We start from the raw sequence: 27,957 nt of genomic DNA, 5'->3' as shown, positions 1-27,957 counted from the left end.
TTCCTCCTCATCATCATCATATTCCTCATTGCCTGTAAAAAAACATTCATCACTGGGTGAGGCCATAACTTGTATAGGAATATTCACTCCTTGTAAATTGCTCATCAAGTTCACTGCGGCACTCTCATTTTCTAGTTGCATATTCTCATGATTGCTTATGCTTATGTTGATGCCAGCTGTTTCTGTGTTTAATTGTGCCATCGACTCTGTTGGTGCTAATACATCCGCCTCCTTACCCCCAGATGGTGCAACTCTTCAGCAAGCTGTACTATATTATCGTTATTCTCCGAATTTTCCGTATTAGCAGTAGTCATCATATCTTTATTTATGCCAGCCCCATCATCAGAGGGTTCTCTTACTATAAGTTTTGGTATCCCAATATCCTGCGCATTAGACTCCGGGACCTGTGGCTCTGGGACCTCAGAGCTAACTAGTAACAGCGCCGAATCGACAGCACATACCTTTGAGGGACTTCTTGCTCCATCAAAGTCTGTCCTTGCAGCGCCCGCTGCCCATAGAGCTTCATCCCTGATAGACGGATCAGCAGCCTTGCTTCCTCCATCCATTCTCGAGAGCTCTTTCTCCTCCTCGAGAGACGGCGTCTCACACTGTGCAACCAGCGGCTGAGAGTTACTCTCATCCCCGCCCTCGCAATGCGGCTCAGCTGAAGAGGTTCCAGCCTCTACTGCCTCTGTAACTCCAATATCCACGCCCGCTTGTGTCAGGTAGGATTGCCCCAGCATTCCCTCAGTACACGCTCTAATCTCAGCTCTAATCTCAGCTGAGACCTGGGGCGAAAGTGAAATCAACACCAAGGAAGGTGGTGGGAGGGGGGAAAAGGACTCTGTGATAGTAGGTTGACGGAGGGCTGACTCTCTCAGCGCTAAATCGGTCGATGCTAATGCTGATTGCTCCTTATTTTTCCTTTTCATTACGGATGCTTTTCTTTGCTCCTGTTTGATTTCCTTGTCTTTGTCTTTCTGGGCTTTTAGTTCCTTCGCTGCCTCTCTGCGCATCTGCGCTTTTGATTTCATTTTTGCACGGAGATTGTTTGCTGGTGCTCCAGTGTCACTAGAGGTTGGGTCCTCGTCCTCACCTCGTTTATCCTCACACTGTTCTCGGTGCTGTCTGTGTTGCTTTGGTGACTTATGTATCTTCGGTGCCATAGTTTGCACCAGCTTAGTCCAACCAGATCGGCAATATCTAGAAGCAGCCAAAAACAGCAGATTAACGTGCCGGATCAAATTTCTCTTATCTGTCTGTAGCCTCTCAGTAATATACAGTGGGGGCTGAGACGGTGCCTTCCACTCGACCAACACCCCAAACAATCCCAGCATTACGTTCTACCATTCGCTGGTACTCCTTTGCTCTTTGTAGAACGCCTCGATTTACACCAGGGTCAGGGTCAGGGTTAAGGAAAGAATCATAAAACCAACATTATCTTTATTTTACAATGCGTTTCAAACCCTTCTTGATAATATACCCCCAATGCTGGTTAATTTAAACAGTCTACTGTGCTTACGGGTGTGTTGACTGTGAAGGTATTTAAAAATATTATTCTTTATTTTATTTAATCATAATTGTGCTGACTTTTCTCCTTTAGCGTGGAGTACTTTGTCATTTCATTAAATGTATAATTGTTCAAACCATCCTTGAAAGAAAAATGCACAAGTTTTCAAAATAGTTTTATTGAGTCTTTTATATTCATCACATGGGTGAAATGCAAAATCTTTTTTTCATTCATTGGTATCACCTGTTGGACCACATTTATTTTATTTTATCATAAGCACTCATTCCTTATGTTTACATTATATAAGTATTGCCCCATCATTTTTATTTAAATGTTTGGGCTTTTTTTACTTTCAGATAAAGAAGAATAGAAGTGCTACGACAAACACTCCCTCACTACTTCATCTTTCTTTTTTTATGTACATTTTATTTCAATATTACATTTAACATTCATTTTTAAAAATGGAAAGAATTATTAACATTTGAAGCCACAATTATGTTATTTTTTTCAAAAAAAGTGCTTGCGAAGATAATCCTCCTGTTCTTCACGAGTGAAAATTAGAGAAAGCACTACTTAATATAAATATAAATACTTTTAGCCCATTTTCACTCTAGAAGATAACGAGTATTCTCTTTTATTCTAAAGTATTTCGTTTTTTCGTCGATAGTTTATTTATACTACATTTTTCAATCATTAAGAAATACTTGCATACTAAAAAAAAAATTATTTATTATGTTTTGAAATCCTCTGTTGAAAGTCATCCAACTCCAGTTGGAAGATCATAAAGTTATATATACATTAAAATATACATTAACAATATGATCCCTCTGTGGAAATGAAAGATACATTCAAGATGATAGCATTGTTCCTAATTATTACTTTGCATTTAGTAATTCCTTAATTAACTTATATTTCTTATAATGGTTCTTTCGTCAACTTGTTATTATATTCCAGTTAAACTTAATCGTACCGCATTCTATAATCATTTACATTGTTTTGCTTTCTTTTTTTTAAATATCAAACATATACCCATTCAGATAATTTACCTCTCTTCGATATTCTTTCCTTCCTCTGTTGAAATTCATCCAACTCCTCTGGAAGGAAGATAATGTTTAATGTATTTTTAAATATACATTAACAATATGTCCCCTCTGAGGAAATGAAGGATATTCTCAAGACGCTTCCGCAGCCCCAAATTATTACCTTGCTCGTAGTTTCTTCGCCCGTATTGATTCTCTGTAATGAAACTATTTATCCCACGGGGGTGGTTTATATACTTTTTGGTTACTTAACACTCTATGGGATCAATTTATTGCTCCTCCCACTTTTAAGTCACGTTTTTTGGTTGAAGGGTGTTCTCATTTCCACTGTTTTAGTGCATCACGTGTTTATGTAAACGTGCCTTTTTCCATACTTTTTAACTTTCGTATAATTTCTAAAATGCTTTATTTAAATTCGTTTTTCTTATTAAAGCATTTCTATAGGTTACTTTTTTCTTATTATGAGTATTAACATTCATTCCCCTTTTTTTTCAACTTATCATTCAAGTAACTTCTGTTTTTTTTTAAAACTTTTTTTATTATTCTAAATTACCCTAAACCCCTATTTTCCCTGCATCCCGTGCCAGAGATACTCTCTATTAAACTTAGAGTATTCTAATTTATATCAGAGTATTAATTTATTTAATTCCATTATTCCGAGTTTTAATACATTTATTTATCTAATATTTTTAATCTTTCTTTATACACTGCACGGGATACTGTTATTTGTCTAGAATCACACTATGAATCGTTTGACAAAATTGAGAGAGAATGATTTGGTTGGTTGATGTGTTTGCAGTTACATAAGTATGTACACTCTTGCAGTAAACAGAAACCAGCTATGTATTCGACTGAAATATTCCCTAAAGTTAGAAACTTTAAACCATAACACAAACAAATATAATGATATCAAAAATAGTATTTTTTAATAAAAACAAAGATAAATTTATACAATGTGAACATATAATTATAATAGATTATTGATGCAAAAATGATGAGTTTTCTAATTGAAGAAAACATAAATTTAAAACATATTAAGATAGACACTGATACATATTCTTTCTAAAGTTTTTTGTGGCTGTTGAGTTTGAGTCAACGCGTTTCGACACGTCGTGGTGTCTTCCTCAGGACAGTTATACGTTCAGCCAATATGTCTATAAAGAACAGAGTATTATTAGTTCTTACATATTTGTTTGAAAATTCAATGTCATAGTTTACAGTTTCATATTAGAACATTGAGATTGATGATCAATGACAGTGAACCAAAAAAGTTATTTTCCATTTCATTTTGTGATATCTGGTTCATTTTAGTTCGACATGGGAATATCGATTGCATTCATTGTTTAACTTTAGGTAGTTTTTAATACATAGCATAGTACAGTGCACTTGATATAAATTTATACATCAAAGGTAACGTTGGGAGAAGAGGCTTAGACAGTTACAATCTGCATGATATCAATTGTTATGTCTAATATTTACAATTATTCTGTTGTTAATATTCATTGGAGAGCTGATTCACATTTTGATTTGATGACAGTAATTTTTTAATATTTCACCTTCTATCTCAGGTAGCAAATAGAACCAAGATTAAAGTTTAGGAAAGAGAAGATAAGTAAAGGAAACCAACAGAAAAAGGGTGACAACTAGGATTAATCATTTATTTCTTGTGAGGGTTTCAGTATTAATTTGAACCATACATAAAAACTGGTATCCTAGTTTCTATAAGCTCATGCATCTGGTACTACATACCTATCTACAACAGTAGCTCTTTATGTCTGAAATACTCAGTAGTGAGTACCTTTTTTATTTCACTTAGATGATAGGTATCATATAACTTTACCTGACTGCGATCTCTCTTCAAGATTTACCAGCCAAAACCTTCATTAAAAACCAGACTGATTGAGGCACCGTTATTTTCATTTTCTAAGATTCGGCATGTGTAACCTGCAAGAAAGATAATTCCATATTTCTTAAACGCCCTTCCATTTGGTATTTTATGTGTGGGGCGTGCTAGGGAGCAACATGTGCTCATCCACATAATCTTTTTTTTGGGGGGTTATATTGTCTACCTTTGTTTTAATGGTACACTGCTCCCATCTCAATCAGGCTGTATTTCTACCACACTGTGGTTGTCTTCATAAAAACGATTTCCCTCCAAACTATAAATAAAACCAATTGGTCGTCATAATAGGTAATAGAGGTTTTCTAGTAGTGCAAAGCGCAGCTAACAATCGTATCTTTTCTCACCTTATTGGTAAAAAAGAGGCATTGAAAGTGTCATTAAAAATCCCTCTCGCAGTCGCTAGGTGATTTGCAGCCCAAATCCGTCACGTTTTCAGGGAATTCGAGCTTTCAGTGTAGAGCGGTAACTGTTTACAGAGAGTGAAAAACCGCACATGTTTGCATTTTAGAACAGCTATTTTTGTGGCCCTCTTTTCACAAAGTCTGCTTAGGTAAGTAAATACGGCCTATCTTCATACCTTAAGAGGCTCTTGTTCCTTACATGCAGACCGTTAGTGGTTCCCGCTGTTGGGGATAGCGCTGCATAGAAGACGGGTTTCCTCGTTTTTTCCTTCTTTAAGCGATTCAAACCTCCAGCGCGGAGCGGCAATTCTCTAAAAGAGGTGAAGTGCCGCACATATTTAAATGTTTTAGGAAAAGTATTATTGCAGCCCGCCTTTAATAAAATCTCCTCGGGTCAGAAAAAACGGCATGTATTTATACCTTAAAGGAATCTTGTTTCCTTCACGCGGGCCGTCAGGGATTCCCGCTGTTGACAATAGCGTTGCATAAAAGGCGGGTTTCCTCGTCCGATACCCTTTCGCTGCGGGGACCAATTAAGTATGATGATGTGCGCTTACTCGTGGGCGGACTCTATACTTTAGGCAGAGTACCTAAAACGCTCAAAATTAAACTTATATTAGTTTGTGGGTTTATCTTATTGCTATAGATTAAAGCCATTATGGGCGAGGGGAAACATTTCTTATCTCACTCACCTTTACTCGCGCTCTTTCTCCCTCTGGGGATGGTCCAATCGGCGGGCGGCTTGTAACGGCAGGAATTCAGAGGATTCACAAGCCGTAGTTTGATTGGTATTTATACTCTAACCTGTTTATCCCATTGAACTAGGGCTCCTCCCATATTTAAAGCTGTAACTACCGTTTTTTCTTTGGGACTCATTTCAGACATAGACAAAGGGAAAGTAACCCATTTTTTTCAATCATCGTTTTGTTTCCCTTTGCTCTTATGTGTCACTGTGTGATTTATTTGTTGTAAACTAGGGATCTTTATTTTATCATAGACAAAAGTATTAGATATTTAAAGGTTGCTTCATTAGTAAAAATAGGTGAAAGCGACCTCTACATTGAATTCGAGTTCCCTCTAGTTCAGAGTGAATGGTAACTTTACAGTTATTTGAGATATTGTTCCATATCCCTATGGTCTATTGATTTCATTATATTATTGCATTTGACCACGGGCATTCCGAATTCAAGCCTTGTTTATATGTGTCAAGAGTAAAGATCCAATAAAGTTCTCGCTTTTTCCTGATTTGTTCCCCTCCTGTGTTATTTGGTAGTTTTATTTTCTCCAGAATGCGCCACTTCATTTCTTCGGAAGAATGTCCGAAGTCCAAAAAGTGGCTGACTAAAGGTGCAGACAATTTTTTAGTTTTTATTGCTGACCAATGCTCGGTCAGCCTTGTTTTTATGGCCCTTCCTGTCTCGCCAACGTATCCTAAGTGGCAGGGACATGTGATGAGATACACCACATTCTGTGTGTTGCATGTCCATAAATCTTTTGCATTTATTTCTACATTATTTAGGATCATTGTTTCACCGAGAAGAATGTTATTGCAGGATTTACAAGAGCCACAACTTGATGTGCCTTTTACTGGGTTGTTATTCTGGAAAGACCTTTGTACAAATGGTGGATTTTCCGCAGTTTTGCTAAATCTGGATCGAACAATTTGGTCTTTTAAATTCTTGTTGCGCCTATGCGCATACATGGGTTTGGGTATTTTTTGTTGGGTGTTATTCAAGTTCAATAAATGCCAATTGGAATTTATAATCTGCCTAATGCTTCCATCTATGGTTGAGTGTTTCGTTATACAAACCAAGGACGGGGCATTTTTAGTTCGGTTTGAGTTTAGGAGTGCATCCCTGTCGTAGAATCTAGCTCGTTTGTAGGCCTCTCGTATTAGGCGGCGTGGGTAGCCTCTTTGTAAGAATTTGATTTTCATGTTCTCAGATTGTAAATCGTAGTCTCTTAATTCTGTACAATTACGTCGTACCCTCAAAAATTGGGAAAACGGAATACTGTCCTTTTGGCACTTCGGGTGGAAACTTTTGAAGTGCAACATTGTATTCCTGGCAGTGGGTTTGGTAAATAAGTCAACCTGCAATCTGCCATCACCATTTTTGATAAAAATGTCAAGGAACTCTACCCTGTCTTTGTTAGTATGTGCAGTGAATTTTAAGTTTACATCTGCCTCGTTCAGCCAAAGGAGGAATTCCCTCAGAGTCTATTCCCCATTGGTCCACACAAAGAAAATATCATCTATGTAGCGGTACCAATGGGAAACAGACTCGAAGAAAGGGGCCATTTCATTAAAAATATTTTTTGTTTCGAAGGCGATCATGTAGATATTTGCTATCGATGGAGCCATCGAGGCTCCCATGCTGACTCCCTTCGTTTGTAAGAACAATTGTTCACCAAATTCAAAACAGTTTTCTGTAAGTACAAGAGTAAGGCATTCCCTAATAAAATTGCTACAACAAGGAATTTGATATTCCTCAATGAACCATAGCGTTGTTTCTATTGCTCCATATAATGTCACCTGTAAAAAAAGTGGAGAATCTCCAATTTAATCCTCAGAAAGATATTTTAGTGACTCTTGACATCGAGTCACTATATAGTAATATACCACAGATTGGAGCAATAGAAACAACGCTATGGTTCATTGAGGAATATCAAATTCCTTGTTGTAGCAATTTTATTAGGGAATGCCTTACTCTTGTACTTACAGAAAACTGTTTTGAATTTGGTGAACAATTGTTCTTACAAACGAAGGGAGTCAGCATGGGAGCCTCGATGGCTCCATCGATAGCAAATATCTACATGATCGCCTTCGAAACAAAAAATATTTTTAATGAAATGGCCCCTTTCTTCGAGTCTGTTTCCCATTGGTACCGCTACAAAGATGATATTTTCTTTGTGTGGACCAATGGGGAACAGACTCTGCGGGAATTCCTCCTTTGGCTGAACGAGGCAGATGTAAACTTAAAATTCACTGCACATACTAACAAAGACAGGGTAGAGTTCCTTGACATTTTTATCAAAAATGGTGATGGCAGATTGCAGGTTGACTTATTTACCAAACCCACTGCCAGGAATACAATGTTGCACTTCAAAAGTTTCCACCCGAAGTGCCAAAAGGACAGTATTCCGTTTTCCCAATTTTTGAGGGTACGACGTAATTGTACAGAATTAAGAGACTACGATTTACAATCTGAGAACATGAAAATCAAATTCTTACAAAGAGGCTACCCACGCCGCCTAATACGAGAGGCCTACAAACGAGCTAGATTCTACGACAGGGATGCACTCCTAAACTCAAACCGAACTAAAAATGCCCCGTCCTTGGTTTGTATAACGAAACACTCAACCATAGATGGAAGCATTAGGCAGATTATAAATTCCAATTGGCATTTATTGAACTTGAATAACACCCAACAAAAAATACCCAAACCCATGTATGCGCATAGGCGCAACAAGAATTTAAAAGACCAAATTGTTCGATCCAGATTTAGCAAAACTGCGGAAAATCCACCATTTGTACAAAGGTCTTTCCAGAATAACAACCCAGTAAAAGGCACATCAAGTTGTTGCTCTTGTAAATCCTGCAATAACATTCTTCTCGGTGAAACAATGATCCTAAATAATGTAGAAATAAATGCAAAAGATTTATGGACATGCAACACACAGAATGTGGTGTATCTCATCACATGTCCCTGCCACTTAGGATACGTTGGCGAGACAGGAAGGGCCATAAAAACAAGGCTGACCGAGCATCGGTCAGCAATAAAAACTAAAAAATTGTCTGCACCTTTAGTCAGCCACTTTTTGGACTTCGGACATTCTTCCGAAGAAATGAAGTGGCGCATTCTGGAGAAAATAAAACTACCAAATAACACAGGAGGGGAACAAATCAGGAAAAAGCGAGAACTTTATTGGATCTTTACTCTTGACACATATAAACAAGGCTTGAATTCGGAATGCCCGTGGTCAAATGCAATAATATAATGAAATCAATAGACCATAGGGATATGGAACAATATCTCAAATAACTGTAAAGTTACCATTCACTCTGAACTAGAGGGAACTCGAATTCAATGTAGAGGTCGCTTTCACCTATTTTTACTAATGAAGCAACCTTTAAATATCTAATACTTTTGTCTATGATAAAATAAAGATCCCTAGTTTACAACAAATAAATCACACAGTGACACATAAGAGCAAAGGGAAACAAAACGATGATTGAAAAAAATGGGTTACTTTCCCTTTGTCTATGTCTGAAATGAGTCCCAAAGAAAAAAGGGTAGTTACAGCTTTAAATATGGGAGGAGCCCTAGTTCAATGGGATAAACAGGTTAGAGTATAAATACCAATCAAACTACGGCTTGTGAATCCTCTGAATTCCTGCCGTTACAAGCCGCCCGCCGATTGGACCATCCCCAGAGGGAGAAAGAGCGCGAGTAAAGGTGAGTGAGATAAGAAATGTTTCCCCTCGCCCATAATGGCTTTAATCTATAGCAATAAGATAAACCCACAAACTAATATAAGTTTAATTTTGAGCGTTTTAGGTACTCTGCCTAAAGTATAGAGTCCGCCCACGAGTAAGCGCACATCATCATACTTAATTGGTCCCCGCAGCGAAAGGGTATCGGACGAGGAAACCCGCCTTTTATGCAACGCTATTGTCAACAGCGGGAATCCCTGACGGCCCGCGTGAAGGAAACAAGATTCCTTTAAGGTATAAATACATGCCGTTTTTTCTGACCCGAGGAGATTTTATTAAAGGCGGGCTGCAATAATACTTTTCCTAAAACATTTAAATATGTGCGGCACTTCACCTCTTTTAGAGAATTGCCGCTCCGCGCTGGAGGTTTGAATCGCTTAAAGAAGGAAAAAACGAGGAAACCCGTCTTCTATGCAGCGCTATCCCCAACAGCGGGAACCACTAACGGTCTGCATGTAAGGAACAAGAGCCTCTTAAGGTATGAAGATAGGCCGTATTTACTTACCTAAGCAGACTTTGTGAAAAGAGGGCCACAAAAATAGCTGTTCTAAAATGCAAACATGTGCGGTTTTTCACTCTCTGTAAACAGTTACCGCTCTACACTGAAAGCTCGAATTCCCTGAAAACGTGACGGATTTGGGCTGCAAATCACCTAGCGACTGCGAGAGGGATTTTTAATGACACTTTCAATGCCTCTTTTTTACCAATAAGGTGAGAAAAGATACGATTGTTAGCTGCGCTTTGCACTACTAGAAAACCTCTATTACCTATTATGACGACCAATTGGTTTTATTTATAGTTTGGAGGGAAATCGTTTTTATGAAGACAACCACAGTGTGGTAGAAATACAGCCTGATTGAGATGGGAGCAGTGTACCATTAAAACAAAGGTAGACAATATAACCCCCCAAAAAAAAGATTATGTGGATGAGCACATGTTGCTCCCTAGCACGCCCCACACATAAAATACCAAATGGAAGGGCGTTTAAGAAATATGGAATTATCTTTCTTGCAGGTTACACATGCCGAATCTTAGAAAATGAAAATAACGGTGCCTCAATCAGTCTGGTTTTTAATGAAGGTTTTGGCTGGTAAATCTTGAAGAGAGATCGCAGTCAGGTAAAGTTATATGATACCTATCATCTAAGTGAAATAAAAAAGGTACTCACTACTGAGTATTTCAGACATAAAGAGCTACTGTTGTAGATAGGTATGTAGTACCAGATGCATGAGCTTATAGAAACTAGGATACCAGTTTTTATGTATGGTTCAAATTAATACTGAAACCCTCACAAGAAATAAATGATTAATCCTAGTTGTCACCCTTTTTCTGTTGGTTTCCTTTACTTATCTTCTCTTTCCTAAACTTTAATCTTGGTTCTATTTGCTACCTGAGATAGAAGGTGAAATATTAAAAAATTACTGTCATCAAATCAAAATGTGAATCAGCTCTCCAATGAATATTAACAACAGAATAATTGTAAATATTAGACATAACAATTGATATCATGCAGATTGTAACTGTCTAAGCCTCTTCTCCCAACGTTACCTTTGATGTATAAATTTATATCAAGTGCACTGTACTATGCTATGTATTAAAAACTACCTAAAGTTAAACAATGAATGCAATCGATATTCCCATGTCGAACTAAAATGAACCAGATATCACAAAATGAAATGGAAAATAACTTTTTTGGTTAACTGTCATTGATCATCAATCTCAATGTTCTAATATGAAACTGTAAACTATGACATTGAATTTTCAAACAAATATGTAAGAACTAATAATACTCTGTTCTTTATAGACATATTGGCTGAACGTATAACTGTCCTGAGGAAGACACCACGACGTGTCGAAACGCGTTGACTCAAACTCAACAGCCACAAAAAACTTTAGAAAGAATATGTATCAGTGTCTATCTTAATATGTTTTAAATTTATGTTTTCTTCAATTAGAAAACTCATCATTTTTGCATCAATAATCTATTATAATTATATGTTCACATTGTATAAATTTATCTTTGTTTTTATTAAAAAATACTATTTTTGATATCATTATATTTGTTTGTGTTATGGTTTAAAGTTTCTAACTTTAGGGAATATTTCAGTCGAATACATAGCTGGTTTCTGTTTAATTGATAGCCTGGGTGTTTACCTTCACATTGTATGTTTTCCCTGACCCAGGATTTTTATCCGTATCAGGGGGCCCTTGTTACTTCACAAAACACTCTTGCAGTAAGCCACACTTTAGGGTATGAAGTGCTTCAAACTACTATGCATTATGCATGTAGTGGTGTAACCACCTTCACACTTGTGCTTTAGGCCTACAATTCCCCAGTCAGTATCTATATACTCTGTTGCAATTTCAAAATGAGTCTTTCAGTACCGTGTAGTAATTTATTCACTAAAGTAAAAGTCAACCAATTAAGAATTCACCCTGTGTATTTACTTATATTAATGTAATCATTCAGCCAGTAAGCATGTACTTATGCAGTGAGCCAGGTTTTAGGGAATGGAGTGATTCAAAATGCTATGTATTATGCACGTAGTGGTGTAATAACCTTCACATTTGTTCTTCAGGACTACAATTCTCCCCTCCCTATACATACCAGGGGTCTCCAACTAGTAGCGCAAGAGCTACTGGTAGCTCACCAGCACCCTGAAAGTAGCTCTCACAGATGAAGCCAAACCATGCCAATCTCAGAGATTCTGTGTATATTAAAGAAGGTAGTACTGCTCATTTCACTATCCTTATAGTTACAGACAGCCAAACGAATGGCAGGGCCTGTGATAACACTCATTGTGGTGGCGTATCATTTAATCAATTACGGATGTATAGAGCACAGTACTAACCTGTGAGGGTTTACAGGGGCTGGGGGAGTATGTGCGGGGTTTTGGGAAGCTTTGGTGTTTTGAAAAGCTAGGTCTTATGGCTCTTCCTGAATGCTTTCAGTGTGGGTGTTCATTTGATGCTGAGGGGGAGTTCATTCCAGGTCTTGACCATGATGTAGGAGAAGGGTGTGCCTCCTGTCTGGTTCTCTGGATACAGAGGCTTTCGCCAAGGCCTGGTCAGCAGAGTGGAGGTTTCTTTTGGGGGTGTAAAAGGAGATTGATGAATTGGAGTCCGGTGTTGTGGAGGGCTTTATAGGTGTGTGTGAGCTGCTTGAAGGTCACTCTTTTTTCGACGTGGAGCAAGTGGAGTGTTTGTTTATGGTGGGTAAGGTGGTCTTGTCGTGGGATGCTAAGGATGAGTCTGGCTGCGGTGTTATGGACAGTCTGAAGTTTATAGAGACGAAATTTGTTGATTCCTGCATAGAGGGCGTTCCCGTAGCAGCCTGCTGATGGTGAGTGCTTGGGTGATGGTCTTCCTTTATTCGGGGGGTGGGTCTATTTGAAGGTCTTGCTGAGTATGTGGAGGGTGTTGAAGCATGTGGAAGCTGCAGCGTTGGCCTATGGGTCTGTCACATGAAACATGTTTATCCACTTTAAATCTAAGTTGAGGAAACTTACTGCTGTGGTAATATCATTTGTGGCACACTGCATGTAATGACTTGAATTGTACTTGATTAGAAGCATTTAATGTTGATAAACGTTTTCCTAGCATTCTGCTGATAACTTCACCTGGAATTTTTTGGTGGTTACTACTGATAATTGTGCTTTGGGTGGTCATAGTGTAATGTTAATACATACCACCAGCACAACCCCTACACTTCACAAACACCACTACACTACCCTAAACCCTAAAACACTACCCCCAGCATGAACTTCTATACTACATAAAAACCACTGCACTACTTTAAACCCTAAAACACTATCCCCTATTGTAGACGAACACCACTGCACTATTCTAAACCTTAAAACGCTACCCTCAGCACAACCCCCAACACTACACAAACACCAGTGTACTACCCTAAACGCAAAATCTACCATCAACTCGACCCCCTACTCCACACAAAGACCAATGCACTACCTTAAACCCTAAATATATCCCCAGCACAACCCGGTCAGTACACAAATACCACTACACTAACCTAAACCCTAAAACACTACCCCTAACACTTATACAAACAGCACTTCATTTACTCATATAGATAGTAACTCATAGTTTTATAAAATCACTATTACAAGTATACAGTTATCCATCCAGTTACTGATGCAATCACTGAGTCATATGAATACTTCTTTATATACAACAAATATCACATACACTGCCTTATATTTTTGTACTTTATTGCACATGTACCATTGAGAGATATATTTGCTCTCCCAAACAATTGTTATAACATGTAGTCTTAACGTCATATACCTACTGAATCAATTATTCACACATGTTTGGGCAGTCAGATACCCCCCAGTGAACCACACACACATTCACTCTCCCATACAAATACTCAGTTACCTAATCAATAAGTAATATAGACTTTGACGTAGCTAGTAACCAACTGGTGTAGCAGTTTACAGAACAACTGACAAAGTAATACAGATATTCACACAGTTTAGTCACTATCAAATATATTTAATGAGACACTATACATTATTCAAGTAAACAATCAATCACACTGCTAGTAAATCCTCTATCCAGACTTTTTATATCCAGTCATTCTTCAATGCAGATTGCTATATATATAATACATATTTAAATAACACACCAAATCACATTCACTGGATGCTGTCATCAGTGATGTCATAAGGGATGTCATATGAGATGTCATCAGTGATGTTATCAGTGATGTCACTAACCGTGTCATGAATGATGTCATATATATACGTAAAGAGCTGCATATGAAGGGACCGTATTTAGAAGGAAAGGAAAAGTCATGCAGGGAAACTTTTTGTCTCCTTGGAAATATGGAGGAGCCACCTGCGCAACCAGTACGTCACAACAAGTGATGTACTGGTGGCGCAGAGAGCCTGTAAATTTGCCGTAGATTTTTTTTAATTTCTCCTCATTTTTTTCTTACTATATATTCTACAATGCACAGCATACATTGTAGGAGAAAAATGCCTTCACTGATTGTTTTTGTGCAGGAAGGTGTGTCTTCCTGCACAAAAACAAACTCCGCACGACACAGATATTGTTGTACCATGGTGCAAGGGTGCGTGTATCACCACATGCCTGCAGTTTAAGCAGCAGTGCAGAGGGAAGGACAGACTTCCAACATATTTATGTACATATGTTGCATCTCTGTCCTTCTGAAGTAGCTCAGCACGCTGTAGCTAAAGAGCTTACAATGTCATGGTACGGCACTTGCTTATAGTTCTGTAGTTATTCATTCACCATGTATGACAAATGCATTCTTTACTCAATTATGCAGTATGTATACATTTATGTAAACTTTCACACACTAGCATATACATTTAGCTCTCTTTAACCAGAGTAGTTAGTTCTGAAAATAACTTTTTTTTTGTTTTTTGTACTTTTATATTTTTTTCTTTTTAGAAAGTTTTTTTGTTTTTTTTGGGTTTTTTAGAAAGATAAAAAAGTCAACAGGACGAACAAAACCATGAACTTTGAAGGAATAAAAAAAACTAGCATTGATGGTTATCAATTGCTCTGCAAACTAGGTCTACTGATTGCTCCCCATAACAAATTAAACTATTGCACTTCACGCAGTGCATTCTAACTTTCATGAATTGGGGACGTATGTCTGGTCATGATGTTGAAGGTGATGCTGCAGAGGTACTTGGTATTGCCGGTGGTGGAGGTACATTTTGGCGCAGTCTTCTACATTCTTCGTGAGTATAGTTGACAGGATGCATGGATTGGAGGTGCTTGCGCATGCTAACAGTGCCACAGGAGTATTTCTTGTTTGGATCTCCTCTGGACAGTACTGCCTGGCAAATCTTGCATGTTACTTTGGTGACATTACATTTCTTTTGCCCCTCTGGAAAAGCAAAATATTTCCATACGATGGATGTGTATCTTTTGAGAGGGTGAGGTTCTGGTAGAAATTGTTGTGTAACAAAATCATCAGAATCAGATGATTCTTGCAGTGGTGTAGCCATTTTTGAATCCAAAAAAGAAGTTCAGGTTTCCAGTGAACAAAAAGTGACGTTCTTTTCAGGATAGGTCTTCTGGTAAGGAAGGTCTAAGAAGAGTAATTGAAATGGGTGGGGTTCTTCAATAGTTAGAACTGTAAGTGTTATAAACCAATGAAATCTCTTTTTTTTGTTCACATGGGATCCACATTGGGTGTGTACACGCAGCACGCATCTAGCGCGACTTCTCCAAATTGCATTTAAAACTAATAAAAGTTTATTAAAACTAAAAGAATATTATTTTTTCCCCTTATTATTTATATTAAATACATATATATATATATATATTTTTCTATATCGAAAATTGTCGCGGAATTCACGTGTTCACCGCGTTGAACACGTACATGACGTCATGCGGAAACGTGCACGTGCGGTGTGGCGTGATACGTATATGTTGCGTATGCGCTTGAAGTCACGTACGGGTCGCATAGCAATCGCGCATGAAAATATATACCCATCGCACACCCTACGCGCATCCTACAGAACAATTGTAAAATGGCGGCTACGTTCTGTTCAGCAATCGAGAGAGGTGCACTTTGGGTGTGGGACCGCTCAAAAAAGTGTAAAAAAAAAGAAAACAAAAAATACTATAAAAATATTTTTTTTAAATAAAAACATATATATATTACATTTAAAAAATATATATTAAAAATGTGTAATGTAATCTTAAAAATAAGATATATAAAAATGGATATATTTAAAATAAATTTATAAATCAGTATCAAAGAAATAAATATAACAATGAATAGATTAAAAAATTGTTATTGAATAAATCTTTCGAAATCACAGAAAAAAACCTTGGGTTTCAGGCAGGTTATACTTTGGAATTATCATTTAAAAAACCTTTGAAATTCACTGAAAAAAACATAGGTTTCAAGCAGGTTATAGTTAGGAATTATCATTTAAAAAAACATTGAAATTCACTGAAAAAACCATAGGTTTCAAGCAGGTTATGGTTAGGAATTTTCATTTAAAAAAAAAACCTTAGAAATTCACTGAACAAACCATAGGTTTTAGGGGTGTAATAGTTAGCTGGACATTTCACTCATACAAAACCATTGAAATTCCTCTGTTATGGTTAGTTGTACTAACTGTATCTCTCGCTTCCGCAATCCACTGGTGATGATGTCACATATTACATCATTCATGACATGATCAGTGACATCACTGATGACATCACTGATGACATCTCAAATGATATCACTGATGACATCATCCATGTGACAATCAGATACACCTCATCATACACTACTATAATCTTTCATCACTCACTGTAAAATACAGAGTACCATATTTGAATCCATTGATACACCAATACAAGTATCTAAAAACCCACTCAGTGATTCCTAGATCTACACAAACATCTAATCAATTACCTATAGATTCAGTTATACATGCTGTCAATGATCAATAGAACACTATCAAATGTACTTATACACCTATATTGACATTACAACCCAGTACACATCCTATTTTCTTATGCAGGCATCTTACACACTTATGCAAACAATGGATCATACTTATATTTACTCAGCTACACACTTATACAAACACCACTTCATTTATTCATATAGATAGTAACTCAACCTTAGTGTGTTATAAAATCACTATTACAAGTATACAGTTATTCATACAGTCACTGAGTCTTATGTATACTTATTTATATACAACATATGTCACATACACTACCTTTAATTACTCTAGTTTGTTGGACATGTACCATTGAGAGATATATTTGCTCATCAGCACATCCATATACATATTCACTCACCCAAACAACTATTATAACATGGAGTCTTAACATCATATATCTACTGAATCAACTACTGACACATCTTTGGGCAATCACATGCCCCCCCACCAAACCACACAAACATTTACTCTCCCATACAAATAATCAGTTAACTAATCAATAACTAATATAGACTTTCACGTAGCTAGAAACCAAATGGTGCAGCAGTTTATACAACAACTGAGAAAGTAATTTAGATATTCACACAGTTTAGTCACTATTCGTTATATTAAGTGAGAAACTATAAATTAGTCAAGTAAACTGTCAATCACACAGCTACTAAATCGTCCATGCAGACGCCTATACATCCACTCATTCTTCAATGCGGATTGCTATATATATAATATAAATTTAAATATGGAACCAAACCACATTCACTGGATGATGTCATCAGTGATGTCATTTGAGATGTCATCAGTGATGTCATCAGTGATGTCACTGACCATGTCATGAATGATGTAATATGTGACATCATCACCAGTGGATTGTGTGCGCTGGAGTTACAGTTAGTACAACTAACAATAATGGAGGAATTTCAATGGTTTTGTATGAGTGAAATGTCCATCTAACTATAACACCCCTAAAACCTATGGTTTTTTAGTGAAAAAAAAAAATATATATATATGTGGTCTCAGATACGTGGGTAGTACGATTCACCCGCTAAAAATCAGAATACTTGAACACCAAAGGGCTATTGAGAAAGTAGATCTCTCATACCCTGTTGCAAGACACTTTGCCGACACACATAACAGAGACAGAAATAAGCTGCAGTATTTTGGACTGGACCATATCCCTGCCAGTGTAAGAGGGGGAGACAGGATAAAGCAACTTAGACGCCTGGAGTCCAGGTATATTATCGATCTAATGACCAAGGCACCATTAGGGCTAAATAGTGGAGAAGATCTCGCTGTACATTTGGGGAAATGAAATGTAACTAATATACTTCCACTAATGAACGAGCAATAGCATGGTCTAGGAAGTCTGGATAACTGTGTCATGATCTCTTGCTAAACAAAGAACGCTGCAGGCAGAAGTATTAGAACCTGACAACCTTGAATTACTTACAGTTACGTAGTTGAACCTCATACTTTACTAGGAATTAGAATAGACAGTATTAGAGGTACAACTTATATGACATGTCTCCTGATGCATTTACGATTGTTTATGATTGTTTATGATTTCTTAGGTTTTGTCATGGGATTTGACCAGTTAACATATGTATATAATATGTGATGATATGCATCTAATTTTGACAATCAGATCCTTACGGTTTTTACTTTAAATAATGTTGCACTGTTAATATGGCTATAATAGAATAGATGGATGAGTGTGGTAGCTGAGTCTCATCTGATACATTACATCCTGGTTGTGTTGGCTGATAAAACATATCATAATAACCCCCAACTAAGATGGGGAAGGGGGTTACTTGCCGATCCACGGCGAGATTCTCAAAGACCTTTTTATGTATATAGGTTCACAATTTATACCATTATTACGTTATATTTGGTTTAAACTGTAATTTTTTGATAATTTTTTGATATGATGCCAATATCCGGGATGACAAGCCGATACACGGCAGGATTGTTTCATACCAGCTCCACAAAGCAATGTCAGGAACACATATGACATAATAACAGATTTAATTTGCACATTCGAAAATGGCGCGATCTTTTGCCTGTAGAATGTAGTCCCTTTTCTATGCTATCTCTGCTATGCTATGCACGAGCCATGTGACTTTGTTTTAAATACACTGCTGATCTTCGCGCGAGTATCAACACTGACGAAGCTTTATTGCGAAATGCGTCTGTTGACTCTGTGACTCTGTACATTAAATCAAGAGTTTAATCACCAACCTGCCTACGAGTGCTGTTTTCCTAACGCATTTGGGAGGAATCTGAGCTACATATATATATGTATAAATATTACCTACTGGCGGTCGCCAGTAGGTATATATAGTTAGGATTTTTTCTCTATGGGTTTTTTGAAAATTCTATGTCTAATAACTTTGGCGTTTGTGGACGGAATTGGCTGAAATTTTCAGGAAAATGGCACATTTTGTTTCTGAGCAGCCCTTGAAAATTTGGGGGGGGTTCGTCAAGGGGGGGCCGAGAAAAAAGGGGGGTCCCAAAACGCGTTTTTCCCATGTTAATTTCCATAGGGCGGTTGGCCTCACTTTTAGCCCGAACGGCTGAATGGATTTGCACGAAACTTGGCAAAATTGTAGGGACTGGTAGCCCGATGTGCCTTTTGTAGGTCTCAATATATGTGCTCCAGTGGATTTTGAGAAATTAACGTTTAAAAAAAGATATATATCTGTAACAGCGGACCGGGCAGCGCTCTGGTTCGCGGACTTTTCGCGCAACGGAGCTTTGTGAAGCGAAGCTGATTGGTTCTCCGGCGTCTGTCAACATTCCAAACAGTCCGTAGCGGCCGCCATCTTGTCTCTCGGTAGGATCGAGAGACAAGAGGAGGCCAAAGCGAAGGGGCAAATGACCATAAGGGGGCATAGTACATTGTCGCTCACCCCCTAGGTTTGATGTGGAGGTTTTAAAAGGGCCCCGCGGGGCAAAAAAAAATAAAAATAATAATAATCGAACAGCTGAATGGATTTGCACGAAACTTGGCAAAATTGTAGGGACTGGTAGCCCGATGTGCCTTTGCTAGATCTCAATATATGTGCTCCAGTGGATTTTGAGAAATTAACGTTCAAAAAAAGGTATATATCTGTAACAGCGCACCGCTTCGCGTACTTTTCGCGTTACGGAGCTTTGCGAAGCGAAGCTGATTGGCTCTCCGGTGTCTGTAAACATTCCAAACAGTCCGTAGCGGCCGCCATCTTGTCTCTCGGTAGGATCGAACAGCTGAATGGATTTGCACAAAACTTGGCAAAATTGTAGGGACTGGTAGCCCGATGTGCCTTTGCTAGGTCTCAATATATGTGCTTCAGTGCATTTTGAGAAATTAACGTTCAGAAACAAGATATATATCTGTAACAGCGCTCCGCTTCGCGGAGATAAAATTATATGTGTATTACCTAGCTGTTGCTAACACCAGTTAGCGACGGCTAGTAGAAGATAGCGACCATCTTGGGCCCCACTTTGCATGTGAGTGATATTTATCACTAATGACATGCAAAGTGGGCATGCCAAGATGTTAGCGACTGGAAACAGTCGCTAACATCGCTATCTCCTATTATCAACTTTTGGAAATATTCGAGATAAGGGCGAATATCTCTAAAAGCTACCACCTGCCCTGAGCAGTTCTTAGCCATGTTATCCAATGGGAGGTGGATAACATGGCTAAAAGCATTAGCTCGGTAATGCATGAATATCGCTGAGTTTTCAGCGATATTAATGCATTGCGGTCGTTTTTTATCGTATTTCCGATAAACCTTGATAATAGCAAGGTTTATCTGCGATAATTTCTGACGGTAAAAAAATCGTTGCTAAGCATCGTTAGGGATAAATATCGCTTAACTTTGGTAATATGCCCCAACGTCTGTTAACGTTCGATTCGAAAGAAATCAGGAAGTGTTGAAAAACATTGTCTGCGCCATCTTGTCTTTTTTCAAATGCCACACTTTTGTCGTGCACGGCAGCCATTTTAGATGCCTTGACCAGACCCACTCTGTGCACGCTGTCGATCCTTAGCATGGCTCCCCACCCTCGCAAGCATCTCCCCAAGGCAGTGGTCACCCCCGCTCTCTGTCTTATGCATGGGTAATAAACCTCCCCCATCTGCGCTGCTGTTCCCTGAGAATCACACCCTGTGCCCGCCCGACACCTCCCTTTCGCCCTATTCACTACCGCACCCTCTGACACTCCTTTTCCTCTGTGTCCGATTGTCCAGGCTGGTCCTAGGGTATCAGCTAGCCCTGCAGATGTAGTTTATGGCCACAGCTGTAAAGAATCACCCCTCTTCAAAGGAGTTATAGTAGATCAAGGCCCACACTCGATGAGATCCGTCACAGCAGAAGCGTTGCTATTATCTGAAAACCATCCTGTATTGTGATTGGGGAGGGGACCGAGCCTGAAGCGGAAGATTCCAGGGATGACTGTTTGTACATCAAAGTTTTTACAATTATGTGTCACATTAAAAATATATAGCACTCCGACAAAGTAGTAAGATTATAAAACTTTAATAATTTATAAATATATACAAGAAAACAAAAATAGTAATAACATATAAACATTTTTAGGGAAAAACAACGAAGTAGCGGTCGGCTGTGCGAATAGTCCCAACGCAGCACAACGTCCAGATTTCCGGCGTGGGGCGTCGCGGGGGGTGGGTCATCAGTAGCAAACTGTTGTGCGAATAGTTCCAAGGCAGCAGAACGCGCCGAAATCTAGATGACACGAAAGTGATGTCTAGTAAGTTGCCACCCAGCAAATAACGGCATGGGGCGTCGCGGGGGGTGGGTCATCAGTAGCAAACTGTTGCGCGAATAGTTCCAAGGCAGCAGAACGATGGCACCAAGGTGATGTCCAGTAAGTTGCCGCACTGGTTTTGGTATCCTACAATGCTGCTCCGAATAACGGCGTGGAGCGCCCCGGGGGAGGCGGCGTGAACGGGCCTCTCCAGGTGGAGTGTCATCTGTTGTAGTGGGGCGCCCCTTTACCGTTTCAGTTGCCATTCCGTCCGTTTTTGGTCCACTGTGTCAAAAGCCGCAATTCAGCTGAGTTGCGCCCACTCTTGCGGTGCAGCGATAGGCGGCTGTCACAGGACTCTCAAAATGGCGGCAGGCTGTTTCCTTTTTGGGCCTGGTCCACTGAAATGGCCCTGGGACACCTTGGAAATCGGACGCTTGTCTGCTAGGTCTTGGACCTCATTCTCGAAAGCGTCCCCTCCGCCTTGAGAATTCATCAAAAGTTTTGGGGGCTCCGACTCCTGCAGGCTTCTGGTGGGGAGCGGCTGCCATGATTGCTCGCGGAATGACCACGACTGAGCTACGAGATGGTGGTGCTTTCATGCTGACGCCAGCTTCAGTCTGAAACATCCAGAAACAAGGTGGGGCTTTCATCGTTTTGGGAAAAAAAAAAGTTTTCATCCTATGAAAAGTGTTGTTTTTAGGTCACATGATCAAGCCTTCCATCATTAGGAAACCAAAAGTAAAATGAACCAATGAAAAGTTTTATAAACAAGTCACATGACCTGTTATGCGACATAGGGTGTAAAATTAGGAGAAAATACGTTGGCACGTGAGGCGGCGTCAGTAGCGGACCGATGTGCGAATAGGCCGAAGGCAACACAACGCGCCAAGATCCGGATGGCACCGAGGTGGTGTCCAGCAAGTTGCAGCACTGGTGTGGCCATCCTACAATGCTGAAAGTCGGCGTGGGGCGCCCCGTTGGCCTGTGAGTTTGCGTCAGTAGCGGACCGATGTGCGAATAGGCCGAAGGCAGCACAACGCGCCAAGATCCGGATGGCACCGAGGTGGTGTCTAGTAAGTTGCCGCACTGGTGTGGCTATCCAACAATGCTGAAAGTCGGCGTGGGGCGCCCCGTTGGCCTGTGAGTTTGCGTCAGTAGCGGACCGATGTGCGAATAGGCCGAAGGCAGCACAACGCGCCAAGATCCGGATGGCACCGAGGTGGTGTCTAGTAAGTTGCCGCACTGGTGTGGCCATCCAACAATGCTGAAAGTCGGCGTGGGGCGCCCCGTTGGCCTGTGAGTTTGCGTCAGTAGCGGACCGATGTGCGAATAGGCCGAAGGCAGCACAACGCGCCAAGATCCGGATGGCACCGAGGTGGTGTCTAGTAACTTGCCGCACTGGTGTGGCCATCGTACAATGCTGAAAGTCGGCGTGGGGCGCCCCGTTGGCCTGTGAGTTTGCGTCAGTAGCGGACCGATGTGCGAATAGGTCGAAGGCAGCACAACGCGCCAAGATCCGGATGGCACTGAGGTGGTGTCTAGTAAGTTGCCGCACTGGTGTGGCCATCCTACAATGCTGAAAGTCGGCGTGGGGCGCCCCGTTGGCCTGTGAGATGGCGTCAGTAGCGGACCGATGTGCGAATGGGGCCAAAGGCAGCGCAACAATATTTTCTGATTTGAAGACACCACAAGGCGCTGAGATGCCAAGATCCGGATGGCACCGAGGTGGTGTCTAGCAAGTTGTGGCACTGGTGTGGCCATCGTACAATGGTAAAAGTCGGCGTGGGGCGCCCTGTTGGCCTGTGAGATGGTGTCAGTAGCGGACTGATGTGTGAATGGGGCCAAAGGCAGCGCAACAATATTTTCTACTATATTTTCGGAGTAGAAGACACCACAAGGCGCTGAGATGCCAAGATCCGGATGGCACCGAGGTGATGTGTAAGTTGCGGACGGATGTGCGAATGGGGCCAAAGGCAGCTCAACAATATTTTCTGAAGAGAATACACCACAAGGCGCTGAGATGCCAAGATCCGGATGGCACCGAGGTGATGTCTAAGTTGCGGACCGATGTGCGAATGGGGCCAAAGGTAGCGTAACAAGATTTTCTGTATGGAAGATACCACTAGGCGTTGAGATGCCAAGATTCGGTTGGCACCGAGGTGATGTCTAGCAAGTTGTGCCACTGGTGTGGCCATCGTACAATGGTAAAAGTCGGCGTGGGGCGCCCTATTGGCCTGTGAGATGGTGTCAGTAGCGGACTGATGTGCGAATGGGGCCAAAGGCAGCGCAACAATATTTTCTGACTGACACCACAAGGCGCTGAGATGCCAAGATCCGGATGGCATCGAGGTGATGTCTAAGTTGCGGACTGATGTGCGAATGGGGCCAAAGGCAGCGTAACAATATTTTCTGTATGGAAGATACCACTAGGCGTTGAGATGCCAAGATTTGGATGGCACCGAGGTGATGTCTAGCAAGTTGGTGTGGTCATCCTACAATGCTGAAACTCGGCGTGGGTCACCCCATTAGCCTGTGAGATGGCGTCAGTAGCGGACCGATGTGCGAATAGGCCGAAGGCAGCACAACGCGCCAAGATCCGGATGTCACCGTGGTGGTTTCATAGTTGAGAGGCACTTCATCTGCAGTGGGGCGCCGAGATCCGGATGGCACCGAGGTGATGTCTAGCAAGTTGCTGTACTGGTGTGGTCATCCTACAATGCTGAAATGTAGTGGGGCGCCCCTTTACCGTTTCAGTTGCCATTCAGCTGAGTTTCGGCCGCTCTTGATGCTACAGCGACAGGCGGCTGCAAGAGGACTCTCAAAATGGCGGCCTGTTCTTTGGATTTGGGCCTGGTCCACTAAAATGGCCCTGGGACACCTTAGAACTCGGACGCTCGATTTTTTTTTCCTTTCCTGTACATGCAAAAAAAGGTAAATGCCCGGTATGTTACACGCTTCATCTGCCACGATGAACTCTCCAGAGGAACCGAAAAAAAATATAGTTGTGGTAACTATACCATGCATCGTCATATGGAGAGGTGGCACCAATTAATTATAGTGCTGCATAAAAGAGAGATTTGGAGGAGAACCCCTGACCTGCTAGTACATTCATCAAAGAAGTGGCACTGAGAGCTTCAGAGGCAAGGGAAACGGTCCCAAATATTTAGAAGAACTTTGGAAAGATTAAAATGACATGTTTAGATTGTGGTAAATTAATTTCATGTGGGCAGATGAGTGTTACTCTAATAAATACAGCATATGAACATCATCATAGTCGATGGTTGGTAGAGACATTTTGACTATATCCTGGACCTGCCCGTCCTCGCCCAAAATGGCGCCGGAATAAATGGGACTCGTAACTCCTTGTTGTGTACTGGTTGCAGAACCTTGAAATCACGAGATACGTATGCAGTTTTGAAGCACATGGCGGGCGGGGACGAGAATTGATTGAATATTTCGACATCCCTATTGATATTAAGTTCTGATGTGTTATTGATTACTGTACTGTTGAAAATTCGAATTAACGTCACCCATGGTACTTGCCCGCAAATGTATATCTAGATAATTTTATTGTAACTGGCCCTGTCGTATTTTAATTATAAAATGTACGTCCACCGATTCCGTAACTGTTAGACACCTTAGTTTTTGCAACCTAATGGCCCGCCCGTTACGTTCCTCTACAGTGTAAATGTCTATTCATCATATACGATTACAGTTTGCTCCGTGGCAGGCCCACGTGGTTATAGGCTCGTATTTGTATAATGAAATTTTCACAATAAAGGTTTTTAAAAGAAAACATGGTAGTAGTGTATACATTGGTAAAGTTTTTAATAATAGTCACTGTTTTAGAATCATTAAAAGGCAAGTGAAATAAAGCAATTACATGAAGGGTAAAAGGTATAATACGAAGGAACGCAGTAAAGATAAATGGTCAAGGGCTGTTGTGTTTTCTATTCCTGCAACATAAAGTGATCGATAAGAATCTCATATTCAGGCGTATCGGCGACTAAGACAGCAGGTCGACCCTCTTTTGCTCAACGGCTCCGTCATGGGACGAAGAAACGCTCTTTTTCTCGAAAAAATAATATATTTTACTTGCAGGACAGTTGTAAAATTTCCGGGAAAGTACATTAGCCTGGAACATTATAACATATATTTAAGAGAAAATAATGTTCGGAAGTAATTAAAAGCGTAATTTTTAGGTGATATGACCAAGGCTTTCATCATTAGAATAAGAAAAGTAAAATGAACCAATGAAAAGTTTTATTAACAAGTCACATGACTTGTTATGCTTACGTTACGCGCTGCGCGCCCCGGATGACTTCCGGATGCGCTAACGCGGCGCGTCATATGACGCATTACGCGACAACGCAGGTCCAGAATATAGTCAAAATGTCTCCACCAACCAGCGGTCGAAACACAACCCCTTTCAGCAGGCTAAATAGTTCTGTTAAATGACAACAGAAGGGACAGGCAACAAGAACCATCAGTCAAAGAGGGGAGGGCTAGTTCTTCTCTACCGGGTTACATTGGGGCGCTACCGGAACTGATCGAATTGGTAGTCTACAGTGTTTCTGGATGTTTCAGACCGAAGCTGGGGTTAGCATGAGAGCAGCACCATTTCGTAGCTCCGTTGTGGCCATTCCGCAACCAATCATGGCAGCCGCTCTTTATCGTTATTTTGGGCGGGGTGAGTGGCGGAGCCGAGCTGTTTTGCAGCCATCATTGTGTGGAGTTCAGTTCATCTCACTAGTTTTGTATTTGTCATGAGGGGTTGTTCCTAATGTTTCTATTTTAGCGAGGTCAAAAAGAGATCCCATTAGTGGCCTACTGATTTTGCTCGATTCCTTTTCTTTTTTTTTACACGATTTTTCGTTATCTGCAAAGACTAAACAGAGTATTGCGACTCTGTGTTTGTTTGTAAATAGAGAATGAACCAAAGAGAACTAATTCTAAAACAGTAAATACTTGGATAACAATCAATCAAATGGAGAGAGAAGCAGGCACGACGGATTACAACGGGGGCAAAGGCCTGCGTTAACTACCTTTCACTATCTGCAAAGAGAGAGTACTCCTAATAGAAATGAGGGGGGGGGCACCATTCAAAGCAGATCAGTGTGCATAAACACGAAAATGTTTTCACTTACCACGTACTTGACATTCGACAGCTTATGATATTTGCTATTAAAAAACCATTGAAATTCACTGAAAAAACCATAGGTTATAGACCATATATAGTTAGGAATTAGCATTTACAAAACCTTGAAAATTCACTGAAAAAACCATAGGTTATAGACCATATATAGTTAGGAATTAGCATGTAAAAAACCTTATTTTACTCACACAAAACCATTGAAATTCCATATATAGTTAGTTGCACTAACTATATATCGCGCACCCGCAATCCACTGCTGATCATGTCACATATTACATCATTCATGACATGGTCAGTGACATCACTGATGACATCACTGATGACATCTCAAATGACATCACTGATGACATCACTGATGACATCTCATTTGACATCAATGACCACATCACTGATGATATCATTCATGTGACAATACAATGCATCTCCTCACATTTTAATATAACCTCTGTTTCACCCAGTGTTAAATACAGAGTATAATTTTTGAAACCATTGACACACCAATACTAGTTACTACATACGTACTCACTGATTCCTACGTCTACACACACATTCACTCATTCACCCATACAATCATTCATACATACAATCACTCATCTTTACAACACTATCATATGCACTCATACACCTATACAGACACTCACACTCTGCCACTCATCCATGGAGTTACTCACACACCTAGTCAGTCCTGTAAAGAATCAATCACACTTCCATTTTCTTGTCTATACAGTTAAACATAGAGCACCTTACATTTTCAAACATATAGTAACACATACTTACTTTCTTATACAATCATTGATACAAGTACACATTGATCTGCACAGAGTCACACACCTCCCAGCCAGCCACACACACACTCAGTCTCCCATACAAATACTTGGACAATCAATCAATAACCCATATAGTTAATCATATAGCTACTGATCAACACATGCAGTAGTTTACAGAACAACAGACATAATGATGCACAAATTAAGACAGTTTAGTCACTAACCCATGCACTCAGTGAGACACATTTAATCACTCACTCATACATTCAGTCATGCACCTACTAAATCCTTCGTCCAGACAGTTATACATCTACTCATTCTTCAATATCTAAAACATATTTAAACTTTACAGAAACACACAGTCACTGGATGATGTCATCAGTGATGTCATCAGTGATGTCATTTGAGATGTCATCAGTGATGTCATCAGTGATGTCACTGACCATGTCATGAATGATGTAATATGTGACATGATCAGCAGTGGAT

This window comes from Lissotriton helveticus, chromosome 4_1 (genome assembly GCF_964261635.1).
Source record: "Lissotriton helveticus chromosome 4_1, aLisHel1.1, whole genome shotgun sequence".
Lineage (NCBI taxonomy): Eukaryota > Metazoa > Chordata > Amphibia > Caudata > Salamandridae > Lissotriton > Lissotriton helveticus.
The sequence above is the reverse complement of the archived record's forward strand: the minus strand, read 5'-3'. Positions refer to the sequence as shown.